This window comes from Pristiophorus japonicus, chromosome 5, assembly GCF_044704955.1.
Source record: "Pristiophorus japonicus isolate sPriJap1 chromosome 5, sPriJap1.hap1, whole genome shotgun sequence".
In the NCBI taxonomy this organism is placed as follows: Eukaryota; Metazoa; Chordata; class Chondrichthyes; family Pristiophoridae; genus Pristiophorus; species Pristiophorus japonicus.
The window spans coordinates 292,140,848-292,158,146 of NC_091981.1; the positions used below are offsets into that span (position 1 = coordinate 292,140,848).

Genomic DNA, 17,299 nt, shown 5'->3' on the forward strand with positions numbered 1-17,299 from the left:
CTCATCCCCTGAAGTCTGAAGGGATCCCAGCATCCCTTAGGGGCCGGCTTATATACAGTGCTCCCAAGGCCTGTTCCTCACTCTGGAGTGTCTTAATAAAGACTGATGTCACTGTTACTTTAACCTCCCTATGTGCAGTCTCATCTGTGTTAGGAACACAATAATGGTATTGGGGGTAATGTATTGACGTGGATAGAGAACTGGTTGGCAGACAGGAAGCAGAGAGTAGAGATAAACGGGTCCTTCTCAGAATGGCAGGCAGTGACTAGTGGGGTGCCGCTGGGCTCAGTGCTGGGAACCCAGCTATTTACAATATACATCAATGATTTAGATGAAGGAATTGAGCGTAATATCTCCAAGTTTGCAGATGACATTAAGCTGGGTGGCGGTGTGAGCTGTGAGGAAGATGCTAAGAGGCTCAGGGTGACTTGGACAGATTAGGCGAGTGAGCAAATGCATGGCAGATGCAGTATAATGTGGATAAATGTGAGGTTATCCACTTTGGTGACAAAAACATGAAGGCAGAATATTATCTGAATGGCAGCAGATTCGGAAAAGGGGAGGTGCAACAAGACCTGGGTGTCATAGTACATCAGTCATTGAAAGTTGGCATGCCGGTACAGCAGCTGGTGAAGAAGGCAAATGCATGTTGGCTTTCATAGCTCGAAGATTTGAGTATAGGATCAGGGAGGTCTTACTGCAGTTGTACAGGGCCTTGGTGAGGCCTCACCTGGAATATTGTGTTCAGTTTTGGTCTCTTAATCTGAGAAAGGATGTTCTTGCTATTGAGGGAGTGCAGCGAAGGTTCACCAGACTGATTTCCGGGATGGCAGGACTGACATATGAGGAGAGATTGGATCGACTGGGCCTGTATTCACTGAAGTTTAGAAGAATGAGAGGGGATCTCATAGAAACATATAAAATTCTGTCGGGACTGGACAGGTTAGATGCAGGAAGAATGTTCCCGATGTTGGGGAAGTCCAGAACCAGGGGTCACAGTCTATAAAGATAATGGATAAGCCTTTAGGACCGAGATGAGGAAAATCTTCTTCACTCAGAGAGTTGTTAACCTGTGGAATTCTCTACCGCAGAGAGTTGTTGATGCCAGTTCATTAGATATATTTAAGAGGGAGTTAGATATGGCCCTGACGTCTGAATGGATCAAGGGGTATGGAGAGAAAACAGGAAAGGGGTACTGAGGTCAATGATTAGCCATAATCTTATTGAATGGTGATGTAGGCTCGAAGGGCCAAATGGCCTACTCCTGCACTTATTTTCTATATTTCTATGTTTCTATGTTTTAAGTTCCCCCTCGCTATAGCCCCTTGGTTATCTATTAGTGTTGGGATGCTTCTACCATGATATTTGTTCAACGTCTCTGTCATTTCCTGTTTCCCATTTTTAATTCCCCAGTCTCATCCTCTGAGGGACCAATGTTTCCTTTAGCTACTCGCTTCCTTTTTATATACCTGTAGAAGCTCTTATTGTCTGCTTTTATATTTCTTGCTAGTTTACTCTAATAATCTATCTTCTCTTTATTATTTTTTTAGCTGTCTTTTGCTGGTTTCTAAAAATGTCCCAATCCTCTGGCCAATCTTCGCAGCACTGTATGCCTTTGTTTTCAATTTGATACCATTCTTAACTTCCTTAGTTAGTCACAGATGTTTCATCCTTTTCTGAGAGTCTTTCTTTCTCACTTGTATATATCTTTGCTATGAAATATCTCTTTAAATGTCTGCCACTGCTTATCCACCATCTTACCCTTTAACCCATTTTCCCAGTCCACTTTAACCAAATCTCTCTTCATACCTTTGTAATTGCCTTTATTTAAGTTCAGGACACTAGTTTGAGACTCGCGTTTCTCACCCTCAAACTGAATTTGAAATTCTAACATACTATGTTCACTCTTCCCTGAAGATTCTTTACTATGAGGTCATTAATTAATCCTATCTCATGACACATTATCAGATCTAAAATAGCCTGCTCCCTGGTTGGTTCCACAGGACTATTCCTGCTCCTATTTCTTATGTTCTTATTTCTTATGTATTGTTCTAAGAAACCAAACAGAATACACCTTATGAATTCGTCCTCAAAACTATCTGTTGCCAATTTGATTTGCCCAATCTATGTGAAGATTAAAATCGCCCATGATTATTGCAGTACCTTACTTACAAGCCTCCATTATTTCTTGATTTATGCTCAGTCCTACAGTGTAACTACTAGTAATAGGGGGCCTATAGGCTACTCCCACCAGTGACCTCGTTCCCTTATTATTTCATATTTCCACCCAAACTGATTCTACATCTTGATTTTCTGAGCCAGTATCATTTCTCACTACTGCACTGATCTAAACCTTTATTAACCGAGCTATCCCACCTCCTTTTCCTTTCTGCCTATCCTTCCAAAATGTCAAAAAACCCTGAATATTCAGTTCCCAGCCTTGGTCACCTTGCAAGCACGTCTCTGTAATGGTTATCAAATCATATTTCTATTTATTTCTATTTGTGTCTGCACCGTATCCTGTTACGAATGCTGTGTGCATTCAGATAAAGAGCTTTTAATTTTGTCTTTTTTCATTTTTCCCTACTCTGACTCTACTTTATGGTGCATTCTTATCTTTATATGCTCTGTTCCTTCCTGTTGCACTCTGCTCACAATTATTCCTATCGCCACCCTGCACTATTGCCTACTCTTTTCTCTTTGACTTTTTAAATTTCCCCTCACCTGAACACTCCCCCTCGCCCCCCCACCGCACCCCCCACCCCCCCAACTATTTAGTTTCATGCTCTAGTTATTCGATTCGCCAGGACATTGTTCCAGGAGATGAAGCCCGTCCCAATGGAACTGCTCCCTCTTAGCCCAGTATTGGTGCCAGTGCCCTATGAATCAAAACCCATTTCTCCCACAACAATCTTTGAGCCATACATACATCTCTCTGATCTTATTTACACTATGCCAATTTGCTCGTGGCTCAGGTAGTAATCCAGAGATTATTACCTTTGTGGTTCTGCTTTTTAATTTAGCCCCCAGCTGACCCTCTTTCTTTGTCCTACTTATGTCATTGGTACCTACGTGGACAACGAGAACTGGATCTTTCCCCTCCCGCTCCAAGTTCCTCTCCAGCCCAGAGGAAATATGCTTAACGCTAGCACCGGGCAGGCAACACAGTCTTCGGGACTCACACTCTTGCTGCAGAGAACAGTATCTATCGCCTGAACTATACTGTCCCCAGCCACTACAACATATTTTTTTACTTCTCCTGTACTACAGTGCTGTGGTCAGTTTGTTCATCCTCCCTGCAGTCCCAGCTCTTGTCTACGCAGGGAGCAAGAACCTCGTATCTGTTGGGTACATGCAAGGGCTGAGGCTCCTCCACTGCTACCTTCTTCATCCCTACACTTGCCTCACTTATAGTCACACCCTCCTGTCCCTGACCATGGCCAAGTTTGAAGTATTTAACCTAAGGGGTGTGACTGCCTCCTGGAACACAGCATCCAGGTAACTTTCCCCCCCACTGATGTATCGCAGTGTCTGAATCTCGGACTCCAGCTCATCAACTCTGAGCCGAAGTTCCTCGAGCCACCAACACTTACTGCAGATGTGGTCGCCGTGGACCACACTGGTGTCCAGCAGCTCCCACATGCTACAGCTGCAACACATCGCCTGCCCTGCCATCTCTATTGTATTTTATTTAACACCAATTAGGTTTTTAAGTTTTGAAATATCAATTAGCTATGTTAGTTTTTAATTACGGCTCTTAATTTAAACCAATGCCCAAGTTTAGAAAAAAAGAGAAAAGTACTCACCAACAAATCACTTAACTGCTTTGCTGTGACATCACACTTTGATTTTTGTTCCCCTCATAGGTCCGTTTGTGCTGCTCTCAGCTAGCTGTTTTTAACCCTGCTGCTCAGATCCCGATCTCGCCACTGTTCTCGGGCCTTGGGCGCTGCTGTTTTTAACTCCGCTGCTCCCACTGCTCAGATCCCGCTCTCGGACACCAGCCCATTCTGGACACCAGCCGGTTTGGACCTGCAGGAGGAACAAGGCGCATAGCGCACATCATCTACAAACAAATCTGAAGAGGAGGAGGAAGACAATGATGGGGACGACGAGGAGAAGGAAGGTGATGAACACCAGCTGCTCACATTGCTGCTCGGGATGCCAGGGATTCCCTTATTAATGGAAACATAGAAAGAAAGAGAAATTTACAGCGCAGAAGGAGGCCATTTTGGCCCATCGTGTCCACGCCGGCCAACAAAGAGCTGCACAGTCCTTGGTCAGCAGCCCTAAAGGTTACATATAAACCTATAAACAATGACGGAAAGACAAAGAGCACCCAGCCCAACCAGTCTGCCTCACACAACTGCGACACCCCTATTACTGAAACATTCTACACTCCTCCCCAACCGAAGCCATGTGATTTCCTGGGAGAGGCAAAAACCAGATAAAAACTCAGGCCGATTTAGGGAGAAAAAATCTGGAAAAATTCCTCTCCGACCCATCCTGGTTTTTGAAACTAGTCCAGGAGATCACTTTGTCCATATTCAATTCCCTGCAGAACTTACCATTGTATCTGCGCTGTCCAACAAAAGATCATCCAGTCTAATCCCAATTACCAGCTCGAGGTCCGTAACCCTCCAGGTTACAGCACTTTAAGTGCCCATCCAACCATCTCTTAAAAGTGGTGAGGGTTTCTGCATCCACCACTCTTCCAGGCAGCGAGTTCCAGATCCCCACAACCCTCTGCGTAAAGAAGCCCCCCCCTCAAATCCCCTCTTAACCTTCCACCAACCACCTTAAAACTATGCCCCCTCGTAATAGACCCCTCCACCAATGGAAATAGGCCCTTACTCTCCACTATGTCCAGGCTATTATGTTCAGAATAACTCCACAAGACTGTGTTGTAAGCTCAAGCCATTGTGACCTTGGTCTCTTTAATGTAACTCCAAAGTGAGGAAGCAGCATGGTGGATTACCTTTTATACCTGCTTGCCCAGGGTACACAGGTGACCCTTAGGTCTCCCACAGGTGTGCCCCCTGGTGGCAAGTCTTACACATTGGTGAGGTTTGCATACATAACATCACTCCCCCCCCAAAGTCTTATGTACATTATTTGCAGGTTGAGGCGATCTGGCGCTCTGAGTTGAAGTCCTGGCGTGGGTGAGTCGGTCGGATCATTGCTGCACGGCAGTGCGGCTGGTCTGATCGGACTGTCAGGCATGGTGGGTTCATCCTCGTGGTTGACAGCGATGTCGATTACTGGTTGGGTGTGTGTTGGTGGATCATAGATGGTAAACTCTTCTTCAAACTGTTCTTGGTTGTCAGTGAATCGCAGTTTGGTCTGATCCAAGTGCTTTCTGCACGTTTGCCCTTTCAACAGTTTAACAACAAACACTCTATTCCCCTCCTTGGCTAAAACAGTGCCAGCAATCCATTTGGGACAATGTCCAAACAAACACAGGATCATTAACCTCAATGTCACGCGATACAGCCGCGCGATCGTGGTACACGTTATGCCGGTGCCGCCGGGTTTGTACATGATCATTGAGATCTGGGTAGACTAAGGAGAGCCTGGTTTTGAGTCCTCTCTTCATTAACAATTCTGCAGGGGGATCCCCGGTGAGCGAGTGTGGGCGCGTCCGTTAGCTGAGCAGGACCCGAGATAACCGTTACGCGTTTCAAGCTCTGCTTGATGGTTTGGACGAACCGTTTCGCTTGGCCATTGGATGCGGGCTTAAATGGGGCAGGCCTGACATGCTTAATGCGGGTCATGAACTCGTTCAATTCCGAGCTGGTGAAACATGGTCCATTGTCACTAACAAGGACGTCGGGCAAACCATAGGTGGCGAACATGGCCCTGAGGCTTTCAATGGTGGCAGTGGATGACATTATTATACATTCAATCCATTTAGAGTAAGCGTCCACTGCTACTCGAAACACCTTTCCTAGAAAAGGGGCAGCAAAATCTACGTGGACGCTGGACCACAGTTTGGAGGCCATGACCACAGGTACATAGAAACATAGAAACATAGAAAATAGGTGCAGGAGTAGGCCATTCGGCCCTTCTAGCCTGCACCGCCATTCAATGAGTTCATGGCTGAACATTCAACTTCAGTACCCCATTCCTGCTTTCTCGCCATACCCCTTGATCCCACTAGTAGTAAGGACCTCATCTAACTCCTTTTTGAATATATTTAGTGAATTGGCCTCAACAACTTTCTGTGGTAGAGAATTCCACAGGTTCACCACTCTCTGGGTGAAGAAGTTCCTCCGCATCTTGGTCCTAAATGGCTTACCCCTTATCCTTAGACTGTGACCTCTGGTTCTGGACTTCCCCAACATTGGGAACATTCTTCCTGCATCTAACCTGTCTAACCCCGTCAGAATTTTAAATGTTTCTATGAGGTCCCCTCTCATTCTTCTGAACTCCAGTGAATACAAGCCCAGTTGATCCAGTCTTTCTTGATAGGTCAGTCCCGCCATCCCGGGAATCAGTCTCGTGAACCTTCACTGCACTCCCTCAATAGTGGGGCCTCCCTGGGTGCGTTGCTCAACTGTGAGCAAGTGTTGCATTGGTGTACGCAAGACTCTAATTCGGAGTCAATGCCTGGCCACCAAATGTGCAACCTGGCGATAGCCTGGGTGAGTACTGTGTAGGCCGCATTTCCCCGGGAACCACCGGCCAGCTCCCATTAAGGATGCAGCTTTTTACTAGTGACAGCACAGGGTCTTGGCTAGTCCAGGTCCTGATCTGGTGAGCCGTGACAGGTGACCACTCGCTCTCAAAAGCATCCATTACCAGCAGCATTTCCACCCCGGTGGTGGGCAATGGTAGCCGACTGAGGGCGTCAGGGCAGTTCTCAATGCCTGGTCTGTGGCAGATTACATAGTCAAACGCAAACAATATTAGTGCCCATCTTTGGATGCAGGACGAAGCATTGGTATTAATACCTTTGCTTTCTGAGAGCAGTGAAGTAAGCGGTTTGTGGTCGCTTTCGAGCTCGAACTGGAGACCAAATAGGTATTGGTGCATTTTCTTAACCCCGTATACACATGTTAACATAGAAACATAGAAACATAGAAAATAGGTGCAGGAGTAGGCCATTCGGCCCTTTGAGCCTGCACCACCATTCAATAAGAACATGGCTGATCATTCCCTCAGTACCCCTTTCCTGCTTTCTCTCCATACCCCTTAATCCCCTTAGCCGTAAGGGCCATATCTAACTCCCTCGTGAATGTATCCAATGAACTGGCAGCAACAACTCTCTGAGGCAGGGAATTCCACAGGTTAATAACTCTCTGAGTGTTGAAGTTTCTCCTCATCTCAGTCCTAAATGGCCAATCCCTTATCCGAAGACTGTGTCCCCTGGTTCTGGACTTCCCCAACATCGGGAACATTCTACCCGCATCTAACCTGTCCCGTCCCGTCAGAATCTTAGATGTTTCTATGAGATCCCCTCTCATCCTTCTAAACTCCAATGTATAAAGGCCCAGTTGATCCAGTCTCTGCTCATATGTCAGTCCTGCCATCCCAGGAATCAGTCTGGTGAACCTTCGCTGCACTCCCTCAATAGCAAGAACGTCCTTCCTCAGATTAGGAGACCAAAACTGAACACAAGATTACAGGTGAGGCCTCACCAAGGCCCTGTACAACTGCAGTAAGACCTCCCTGCTCCTATACTCAAATCCCCTAGCTATGAAGGCCAACATACCATTTGCCTTCTTCACCGCCTGCTGTACCTGCATACCAACTTTCAATGACTGATGAACCATGACACCCAGGTCTCGTTGCACCTCCCCTTTTCCTAATCTGCGCCATTCAGATAATATTCTGTCTATGCGTTTGTGCCCCCAAAGTGGATAACCTCACATTTCTCCAGATTATACTGCATCTGCCATGCATTTGTCCACTAACCTAACCTGTTCAATTCACCCTGCAGCCTCCTAGCGTCCCCCTCACAGCTCACACCGCCACCCAGTTTAGTGTCATCTGCAAACTTGGAGATATTACACTCAATTCCTTCATCCAAATCATTGATGTATATTGTAAAGAGCTGGGATCCCAGCACTGAGCCCTGCGGCACTCCACTGGTCACTGCCTGCCATTTTGAAAAGGACCCATTTATCCCGACTCTCTGCTTCCTGCCTGCCAACCAGTTCTCTATCCACGTCAGTATATTACCCCAATACCATGTGCTTTGATTTTGCACACCAGTCTCTTGTGTGCAATCTTGTCAAAAGCCTTTTGAAAGTCCAAATACACACCACATCCACTGGTTCTTCCTTGTCCACTCTACTAGTTACATCCTCAAAAAATTCCAGAAGATTTGTCAAGTATGATTTCCCCTTCATAAATCCATGCTGACTTGGACTGATTCTGTCACTCCTTTCCAAATGCGCTGCTATTTCATCCTTAAAAATTGATTCCAACATTTTGCCCACTACTGATGTCAGGCTAACTGGTCTATAATTACCTACTTTCTCACTCCCTCCCTTTTAAAAAAATGGTGTTACATTAGCTACCCTCCAGTCCATAGGAACTGATCTAGAGTTGATAGACTGTTGGAAAATGATCACCAATGCATTCACTATTTCTAGGGCCACTTCTTTAAGTACTCTGGGATGCAGACTATCAGGCCCAGGGATTTATCGGCCTTCAATCCCATCAATTTCACTGAAACAATTTCCCGCCTAATAAGGATATCCTTCAGTTCCTCCTTCTCACTAGACACTCGGTTCCCTAGTACTTCCAGAAGGTTATTTGTGTCTTCCTTCATGAAGACAGAACCAAAGTATTTGTTCAATTGGTCTGCTATTTCTTTGTTCCCCATTATAAATTCACCTGAATCCGAATGCAAGGGACCTACGTTTGTCTTCACTAATATTTTTCTCTTCACATATCTACAGAAGCTTTTGCAGTCAGTTTTTATGTTCCCGGCAAGCTTCTGCTCATACTCTATTTTCCCCCTCTTAATTAAACCCTTTGTTCTCCTCTGCTGATTTCTAAATTTCTCCCAGTCCTCAGGTTTGTTGCTTTTTCTGGCCAATTTATATGCCTCTTCCTTGGATTTAACACTATCCTTAATTTCCCTTGTTAGTCACGGTTGAACCACCTTACCCGTTTTGTTTTTACTCCAGACAGTGATGTACAATTGCTGAAGTTCATCCATGTGATCTTTAAATGTTTCCCATTGCCTATCCACCGTCAACCCTTTAAGTATCATTTGCCAGTCTATTCTAGCCAATTCATGCCTCAAACCATCAAAGTTACCTTTCCTTAAGTTCAGGACCCTAGTTTCTGAATTAACTGTACACTCTCCATCTTAATAAAGAATTCTACCATGTTATCGTCACTCTTTCCCAAGGGGCCTCGCACAACAAGATTGCTAATTAGTCCTTTCTCATTACACATCACCCAGTCTAGGATGGCCAGCTCCCTAGTTGGTTCCTCGACATTTTGGTCCAGAAAACCATTCCTAATACATTCCAGGAAATCCGCCTCCACCGCATTACTACAAGTTTGGTTAGCCCAATCAATATGTAGATTAAAGTCACCCATGATAACTGCTGTATCTTTATTGCATGCATCCCTAATTTCTTGTTTGATGCTGTCCCCAACCTTACTACTACTGTTTGATGGTATGTACACAACTCCCACTAGCGTTTTCTGCCAATTGGTATTCCGTAGCTCCACCCATACCGATTCCACATCATCCAAGCTAATGTCCTTTCTCACTATTGCATTAATTTCCTCTTTAACCATCAATGATACTCCGCCTCCTTTTCCTTTCTGTCTATCCTACCTAAATGTTGAATACCCCTAGATGTTGAGTTCCCAGCCTTGGTCACCCTGGAGCCATGTCTCTGTGATGCCAATTACATCATATCCGTTAACTGCTTTCTGTGCAGTTAATTCGTCCACCTTATTCCAAATACTCCTCGCATTGAGGCACAGAACATTTAGGCTTGTCTTTCTAACACACTTTGCCCTTTTAGAGTTTTGCTGTAATGTGGCCCTTTTTGCTTTTTGTCTTAGGTTTCTCTGCCCTCCACTTTTACTTTTCTTCTTTCCATCATTTGCTTCTGCCCCCATTCTACTTCCCTCTGTCTCCCTGCATAGGTTCCCATCCCCCTGCCATATTAGTTTAACTCCTCCCCAACAGCACTAGCAAACACTCCTCCTAGGACATTGGTTCCGGTCCTGCCCAGGTGCAGACCGTCCGGTTTGTACTGGTCCCACCTCCCCTAGAACCGGTTCCAATGTCCCAGGAATGTCAATCCCTCCCTTCTGCACCCCTCCTCAAGCCACGTATTCATCTGAGCTATCCTGCGATTCCTACTCTGACTAGCACGTGGCACTGGTAGCAATCCTGAGATTACTACTTTTGAGGTCCTACTTTTTAATTTAGCTGCTAGCTCCCTAAATTCATCTTGTAGGACCTCATCCCATATTTTACCGATATTGTTGGTACCTATATGCACCATGACAACTGGCTGTTCACCCTCCCTTTTCAGAATGTCCTGCACCCGCTCCGAGACATCCTTGACTCTTGCACCAGGGAGGCAACATACCATCCTGGAGTCTCGGTTGCGGCCGCAGAAACATCTATCTATTCCCCTTACAATTGAATCCCCTATCACTATAGCTCTCCCACTCTTTTTCCTGCCCTCTTGTGCAGCAGAGCCACCCACGGTGCCATGAACTTGGCTGCTGCTGCCCTCCCCTGATGAGTCATCCCCCTCAACAGTACCCAAAGCGGTGTATCTGTTTTGCAGGGGGATGACCGCAGGGGCCCCCTGCACTACCTTCCTTGCACTGCTCTTCCTGTTTGGTCATACAATCCCTATCTGGCTGTATACCCTTTACCTGCGGTAAGACCAACTCACTAAACGTGCTAGTCACGTCATTCTCAGGATCTGCAGGCGGATGCACTTCCCGCACACGTAGTCGTCAGGGACACCGGAAACGTCCCTGACTTCGCACATAGTCCAGGAGGAGCATAACACGTGTCTGAGCGGTCCTGCCATGACTTAACCCTTAGATAAACTTACACTGGCAACAACAATGCTAAAGGTTACTTCCTGATATAGAAAAGAAAAAGAAAAACTACTTACCAATCACCAGCCAATCACTTACACCCTTGGCTGTGACGTCACCTTTTGATTTCTTTCTACTTCTTTTTTGCCTCCCCGTTGCGCTGCACCGGCTGGCCTCCTTGACGTCCTGCTGGTCTCTTGTAGGCCTCACCACGCTGCCGCTCCGCCTGTCAACTCCCTGCTGGGCCTCCTCGACGAACGCTGGCCTCTTGAAGGCCTCACCACACTGCTGCTCCATCTCCCTGACTCCCTGCTGGGCCTCCTCGACGAACGCTGGCCTCGTGTAGGCCTCACCACTCAGCCGCTCCGCCTCCCGACTCCCTGCTGGGCTCCTCGATGTCCCGCTGGCCTCTTGTAGGCCTCACCACGCTGCCGCTCCACCTCCCGACTCCCTGCTCAACCATACTGTAGGCTCTTTCAGCCTTAGATAAACTTCTGGATACATCTGCAACCGGTTGCAGTTTGCCTGACACATTTGCTTGCTGTAACACACAACCGAACCTGTAAGATGACGCATCACAAGCTAGTACTAAACATTTACATGGGTCATCCAATACAAGTAACTTGTCAGAGCATAGCAGGTTTCTGGCCTTGTTAAAGGCTGTCTCTTGAGATTTACCCCAAACCCAGTCATCACTCTTGCGTAGCAATAAATGCAAGGGTTCCAGCAAAGTGCTCAACGCCAGTAGAAAGTTACCAAAATAGTTGAGGAGTCCCAGGAATGAACGCAGCTCCATCACATTCTGTGGACTGGGTGCATTCTTGATAGCCTCCGCCTTGGAGTCCGTAGGTCTGATGCCGTCTGCCGCAATCTTTCTCCCCAGAAATTCGACAACCTGGTGCCAGGAAAACACACTTGGAGCATTGCAGCTTGAGTCCCAATCTGTCCAGTCGCTTTAGAACCTCTTCCAGGTTGTGCAAGTGTTCGGTGGTGTTGCGACCAGTGATCAAGATGTCGTCTTGGAACACCACGGTGCAAGGAACCGATTTCCGCAGACTCTCCATGTTCCTCTGGAAGATGGCCGCAGCCGAGCGAATCCCAAAAGGGGCATCTGTGGTACATGAGCAGTCCTTTGTGCATGTTGATGCACGTCAATTTCTATCATGGTTTAGCCAGCTCCTGTGTCATGTAAGATGAGGTTAGATCTAGCTTGGTGAACGACTTCCCCCTGCTAGCATTGCAAATAGGGCCTCCGCTTTAGGTAGTGGGACTGGTCATGTAACGAGACTCGGTTGATCGTTACCTTGTAGTCCCCGCAGATTCTGACCGTCCCATCGCTCTTTAGCACCGGCACGATTGGACTGGCTCACTTGTTGAACTCGATTGGCGATATGATTCCCTCTCGTTGAAGTCTGATCAGCTCGATTTCGACTTTCTCTCGCATCATATATGGGACTGCTGGGGCCTTGTGATGAACGGGCCGTGCCCCAGGAACAAGATGGATCTGCACCTTGGCGCCTGTGAAGTTGCCAATGCCTGGCTCAAATAACGGCAGGAATTTGTTTAGCACCTGGGCGCACGAGGCATCATCCACCGAAGACAGAGCTTTGATTTCGTCCCAGTTCCATCGGATCTTTCTCAGCCAGCTTCTGCCGAACAGCATTGGGCCATCGCCTGGTACAATCCATAGTGGTAAATCATGCACCATTCCGTCATACGATACTTTCACTCACGCATTGCTGATAACAGGTATGAGTTCTTTGGTGTAAGTGTGCAGCGTTGTGTGAATTGGGCTCAGTTTTGGCCTCTATGCCTTGTTGCTCCACAGTTTCTCAAAAGCCTTCTGGCTCATGATTAATTGACTCGCCCCTGTGTCCAATTCCATGGAGACTGGAATGCCGTTAAGTTTAACTTTTAACATTATCGGAGGGCTTTTGGTGGTGAAGGTGTGTACCCCATACACTTCCTCCTCATCCTCAGGTTGAGTTGCCTCTCTGCTCATTCAGCGAGATCCACGCTGGATCGGTCGTCCTCTGCTGACTCTGCAAGGTGGTGAGTCAGAGGTCGTTTGCACATTCGCTGGAAGCGTCCCATTGTTCCACAGTCCTTGCACACATAGTGCTTGAATCGACATTGATGGGCTCAATGACTGCCCCCGCAGCACCAACACGGTGTTAATGGATACTCATTCACACCCCACAGCGGCCTCTGAGTCACCCTAGGACTGGCCTCTGCGGTCGTGTAGGCCCTGCCATGTACAGTTCTGCCTGCTGAAGGCATTATTTTATGCACAGTACTTGCCGGTGAGCTTTGATGCTGTGAAGATATCTGTTTCGTGTTGTCGCTCATGGATATGAAAGCCTGGGCTATTGTGATGACCTTGCTCAGGTCTAGGGATTCGGCAGACAGCAGTCTGTGAAGAATGACCTCGTGGCCGATTCCAAGCACGAAAAGTCCCGCAACATTTCCCCCAAAGATCTGGCAAATTCGCACTGTCCCGCAAGGCGTCTTAGGTCGGCGACAAAGCTCGCCACGTTCTGGCCCTCGGAACGATGGTGCGTGTAAAAGCGATACCTGGCCATTAGGATGCTCTCCTTCGGCTTGAGGTGTTCCCAAACCAGTGTGTACAGCTCTGTGTAAGTCTTGTCCGTTGGTTTGACCGGTGACAGCAGATTTTTGACAAGGCCATATATCGAGGACCCATGTACAGTGAGGAGAATCGCCCTGCGCTTGACCGCCATCTCAGCCATGTCCAGCTCATTGATCATGAAGTACTTGTCAAGACACTCAACAAAGGCTTCCCAATCATCACCCTCAACAAATCTCTCAAGAATACCAACGGCAGCCATTACCGTGTGAAAGTTTGTGATCTGTAACTTGTCGCCAATTATTATGTTCAGAATAACTCCACAAGACTGTGTTGTAAGCTCAAACCATTGTGACCTTGGTCTCTTTAATGTAACTCCAAAGTGAGGAAGCAGCATGGTGGATTGCCTTTTATACCTGCTTTCCCAGGGTGCACAGGTGACCCTTAGGTCTCCCACAGGTGTGCCCCCTGGTGGCAAGTCTTACACATTGGTGAGGTTTGCATACATAACACAGGTCCCTCAATATTTTGTACACCTCAATGAGGTCTCCTTTCAACCTCCTCTGTTCCAATGAGAACAAACCCAGCCTATCCAATCTGTCCTCATAACTAAGATTCGCCATTCCAGGAAGCATCCTAGTAAATCTCCTCTGCATCTTCACTCGTGCAATCACGTCCTTCCAATAATACGTCGACCAGAACTGCTTGCAGTACTCCAGCTGTGATTTAACCAAAGTATTATACAATTTAAGCATAACCTCCCTGCTTTTATATTTTATGCCTCGGCCAATAAAGGCAAACATTCCATATGCCTTCTTAACCACCTTATCCACCTGGCCTGCTATTTTCAGGGATCTGTGGACAAGCACTCCAAGGTCCCTTTGTTCATCTACACTATTAAGTGGCCTACCGCTTAATGTGTATACCCTTTCCTTATTAGCCCTCCCAAAGTGCATCACCTCACACTTCTCTGAATTAAATTCCATTTGCCACTGCTCTGCCCACCTGCCCATTAGATTGATATCTTCCTCTTCATTATCAATCATTAGTGTCGTCTGAAAACTTCTTAATCATACTCCCTATATTCAAATCTAAATCGTTGATATATACCACAAAAGCAAGGGTCCCAGTACTGAGCCCTGTGGAACCTCACTGGAAACATCCTTCCAGTCACAAAAACATCCATCAATCATTACCCTTTGCTTCCTACTTCCAAACCAATTTTAGATCCAACTTATCACTTTGCCCTGGATCCCACGGGCTTTAACCTTCATGACCAGTCTACCATGTGGGACCTTATCAAAAGCTTTGCTAAAGTCCCAATCAATAATGCAAGGTTCACTTAGGTTGTACCAGTGAACCAATGTCAGAACCACATGAAACGGGTGCTTTTCCAACCCCAGCACCCCTCCACCCAATGCCACTGATACAAAGTCCTACAAATAACAAACCAACCCTTGGACATCCCCCCTTTGGTCCTCATCAATTAATGTCGTCCCATTCATCATCAAACAAGTTAAAAGGTGACTTACCACCCAGCAACCAATAATGGGAAAGACGAGAAAGTGGTGCAAATGAATAGCATTTTTGTGATTGTATTAAACAACAGAAACTTAAAAACATAACATTAACTCATATACCCATATGTATACCCTTGTGAAACTACAAAGCTTTACTCTTCATTTTCCTATCACTCTGACGGTGCAATCCCTGTGGCTCCAGCAGAGGTGGAGGCAGGTTGCTCAGATCCCTGCTCTGATCGCTGAGATGACAAGTGGGCATGCTGAGATGACAAGTGAGTCGAGTTCCCACTTCGATATCCTCTTTCGCTAAGATCCATTTCATGGGCCAGCGCACCTCACTCCTACCACTCTGCTTCATTAGTGACGTGCTATAATAGGGCCAGTTTAAGGCACCACACATGTTGGCATCCAGAATCTGCACAGCCATGGTCAAGGCCTGCATGGACTCATTTGATTGCAGCAATTGATGTTCCACGGAGTTGGCCACTCTATCCATGGAATAAGAAATCCGCACAGTGCCCAGCGACATCAGCTCACTCATGCTTGCATTCCTGCATCATAGACAGTGTGTGTGGAAGGCCTGCCAGTATGTTGCAGTATCTGCACTGATGCATCGTGAGCATGAGTCTTGTGGCAGTGCACCCTCAGAAGGAATCAGCTTCTCTGATGATTTGTGGTTTGGGAGGTCAACCAGCTGGTGCTGTGAATGCCCTGGTGGAGAGAAGAGATGTGAATTAGTACTGGCAAGGTAAGAATGTTACAACTTAGCATGATGAAGATGATCATATTTTACTCGCTGCTGAAATCAAGTCAACATGATTGAGTGTTGTATGACATGTGTATATCGCTGATGTTTAATTCTGTTACCAGGTATCTGGGAGGTCCAAATCTCTCCATCTCAGATGGTAAAGGATGCTGGAACACCACAGATCTCCAGCGCTTTCTACCCTGCAGTTATTAACTGTGAAATCTGTGGGTGACTACCTCTGGTTCTCTCCTTCTTCCTCATGTTTTCTGCTCTCTACTCCTGAAACAGGGGAAAGAACGGACTTATGAGTGATTATAATGGCATGTGTTTACCTGATGAATGCAGTGCATATGCTGAGGGTGATTATCAGGCAGAGGCATCAAATTGCATAAGGATCAGGATGAGTGGCAATGGTGGGTGAATAGATGGGGATATGGGGAAATAGATAGACAACGATGCAAGGTAAGTGGGTGTGAGGGGTGATGTGATGGAGTAGGCTTGACAAGGCATAGTGTGAGTGTGGGGTGATCCGCACAGCAGGATGTAGTGAACGTACAACTGTACTGAACTTCTCCTGTTCTGGTTAGGTCATGAAAGCGCTTCCTGCACTGAATCTAGGAGTTTTGGCACAATGATCCTGCTGCTGATCGACTGGGCCACACCCAGCTTCTTTGTGGTAACAGCAGGTTTCTTCCTCCTGTTGCTGGGGAATAGTCTCTTGCTCAATTCCTCACTGACCCAGCAGAATATCAAGTGAGGCGTCATTAAAACAGGATACAGCCTTTGAGCATGTTGTGACCATATTCTACAGTTGCTGTCTCTACGTAAAACCTCCCAACTCCTCCGAATTCCATCTTTGGATTGGCCCTTAAAATACTTGAGTTGAGATTGCATCATGCAGGTCTGCACCACGCCCCCTGCTGTGCATTCGATGTCAAACCCAGATGTAATGTTATAATTATGTGGCTGCATTAAAATGACACAGACAGACATGCTTGCTGGAAGTTCTTCTGGGTTTCCCATCCGATGTTGCACCCCCCTGCCCTGAGCGTGCCTCCGAATTATTATTGAGTTATGTGTTTGAGTTGTTGAAAAAAGATTTTCCATCAATGCTGTTTTCATTCAATTGCTTGACAAAAACAAATAATAAAAAAGGTACTGGGGATAGAATTAACGCAAGTTTTATGGCTGTAACATGTACTGACCATACCCATCAGGAGAACTACATTCAGTTCCGGCCACTTCATAATTGCAGAATATTATTTTGAAAGGATTGAGGTGAGATAAAAAGATAATTCTGGGTAACACACATTTAAGTTATGATGAAAGGTTAAGGAAGTTGGAATTGATTTCTTGAGAGAAGTGGAGACTTCAAGGTGATCTAATTGAAGTTTTAAAGAT

General features: G+C 46.4%; 1 protein-coding gene across 2 annotated transcripts in view; it reads right to left on the reverse strand.

Moving 5' to 3' along the window:
• The window catches only part of LOC139264029 (uncharacterized), a 202,853-nt gene that overhangs the window by 84,854 nt on the left and 100,700 nt on the right, over positions 1–17,299 (reverse strand). Inside the window, exon 15 of one of the 2 annotated variants that reach the window (XR_011593281.1) lies at positions 3,807–4,032. The exons of the other annotated variant lie outside the window; for it this stretch is intronic. The gene's annotated coding sequence lies outside the window, so the exon portion shown is untranslated. The remainder of the gene's footprint in view (positions 1–3,806; positions 4,033–17,299) is intronic. 2 annotated transcript variants of the gene reach the window in all.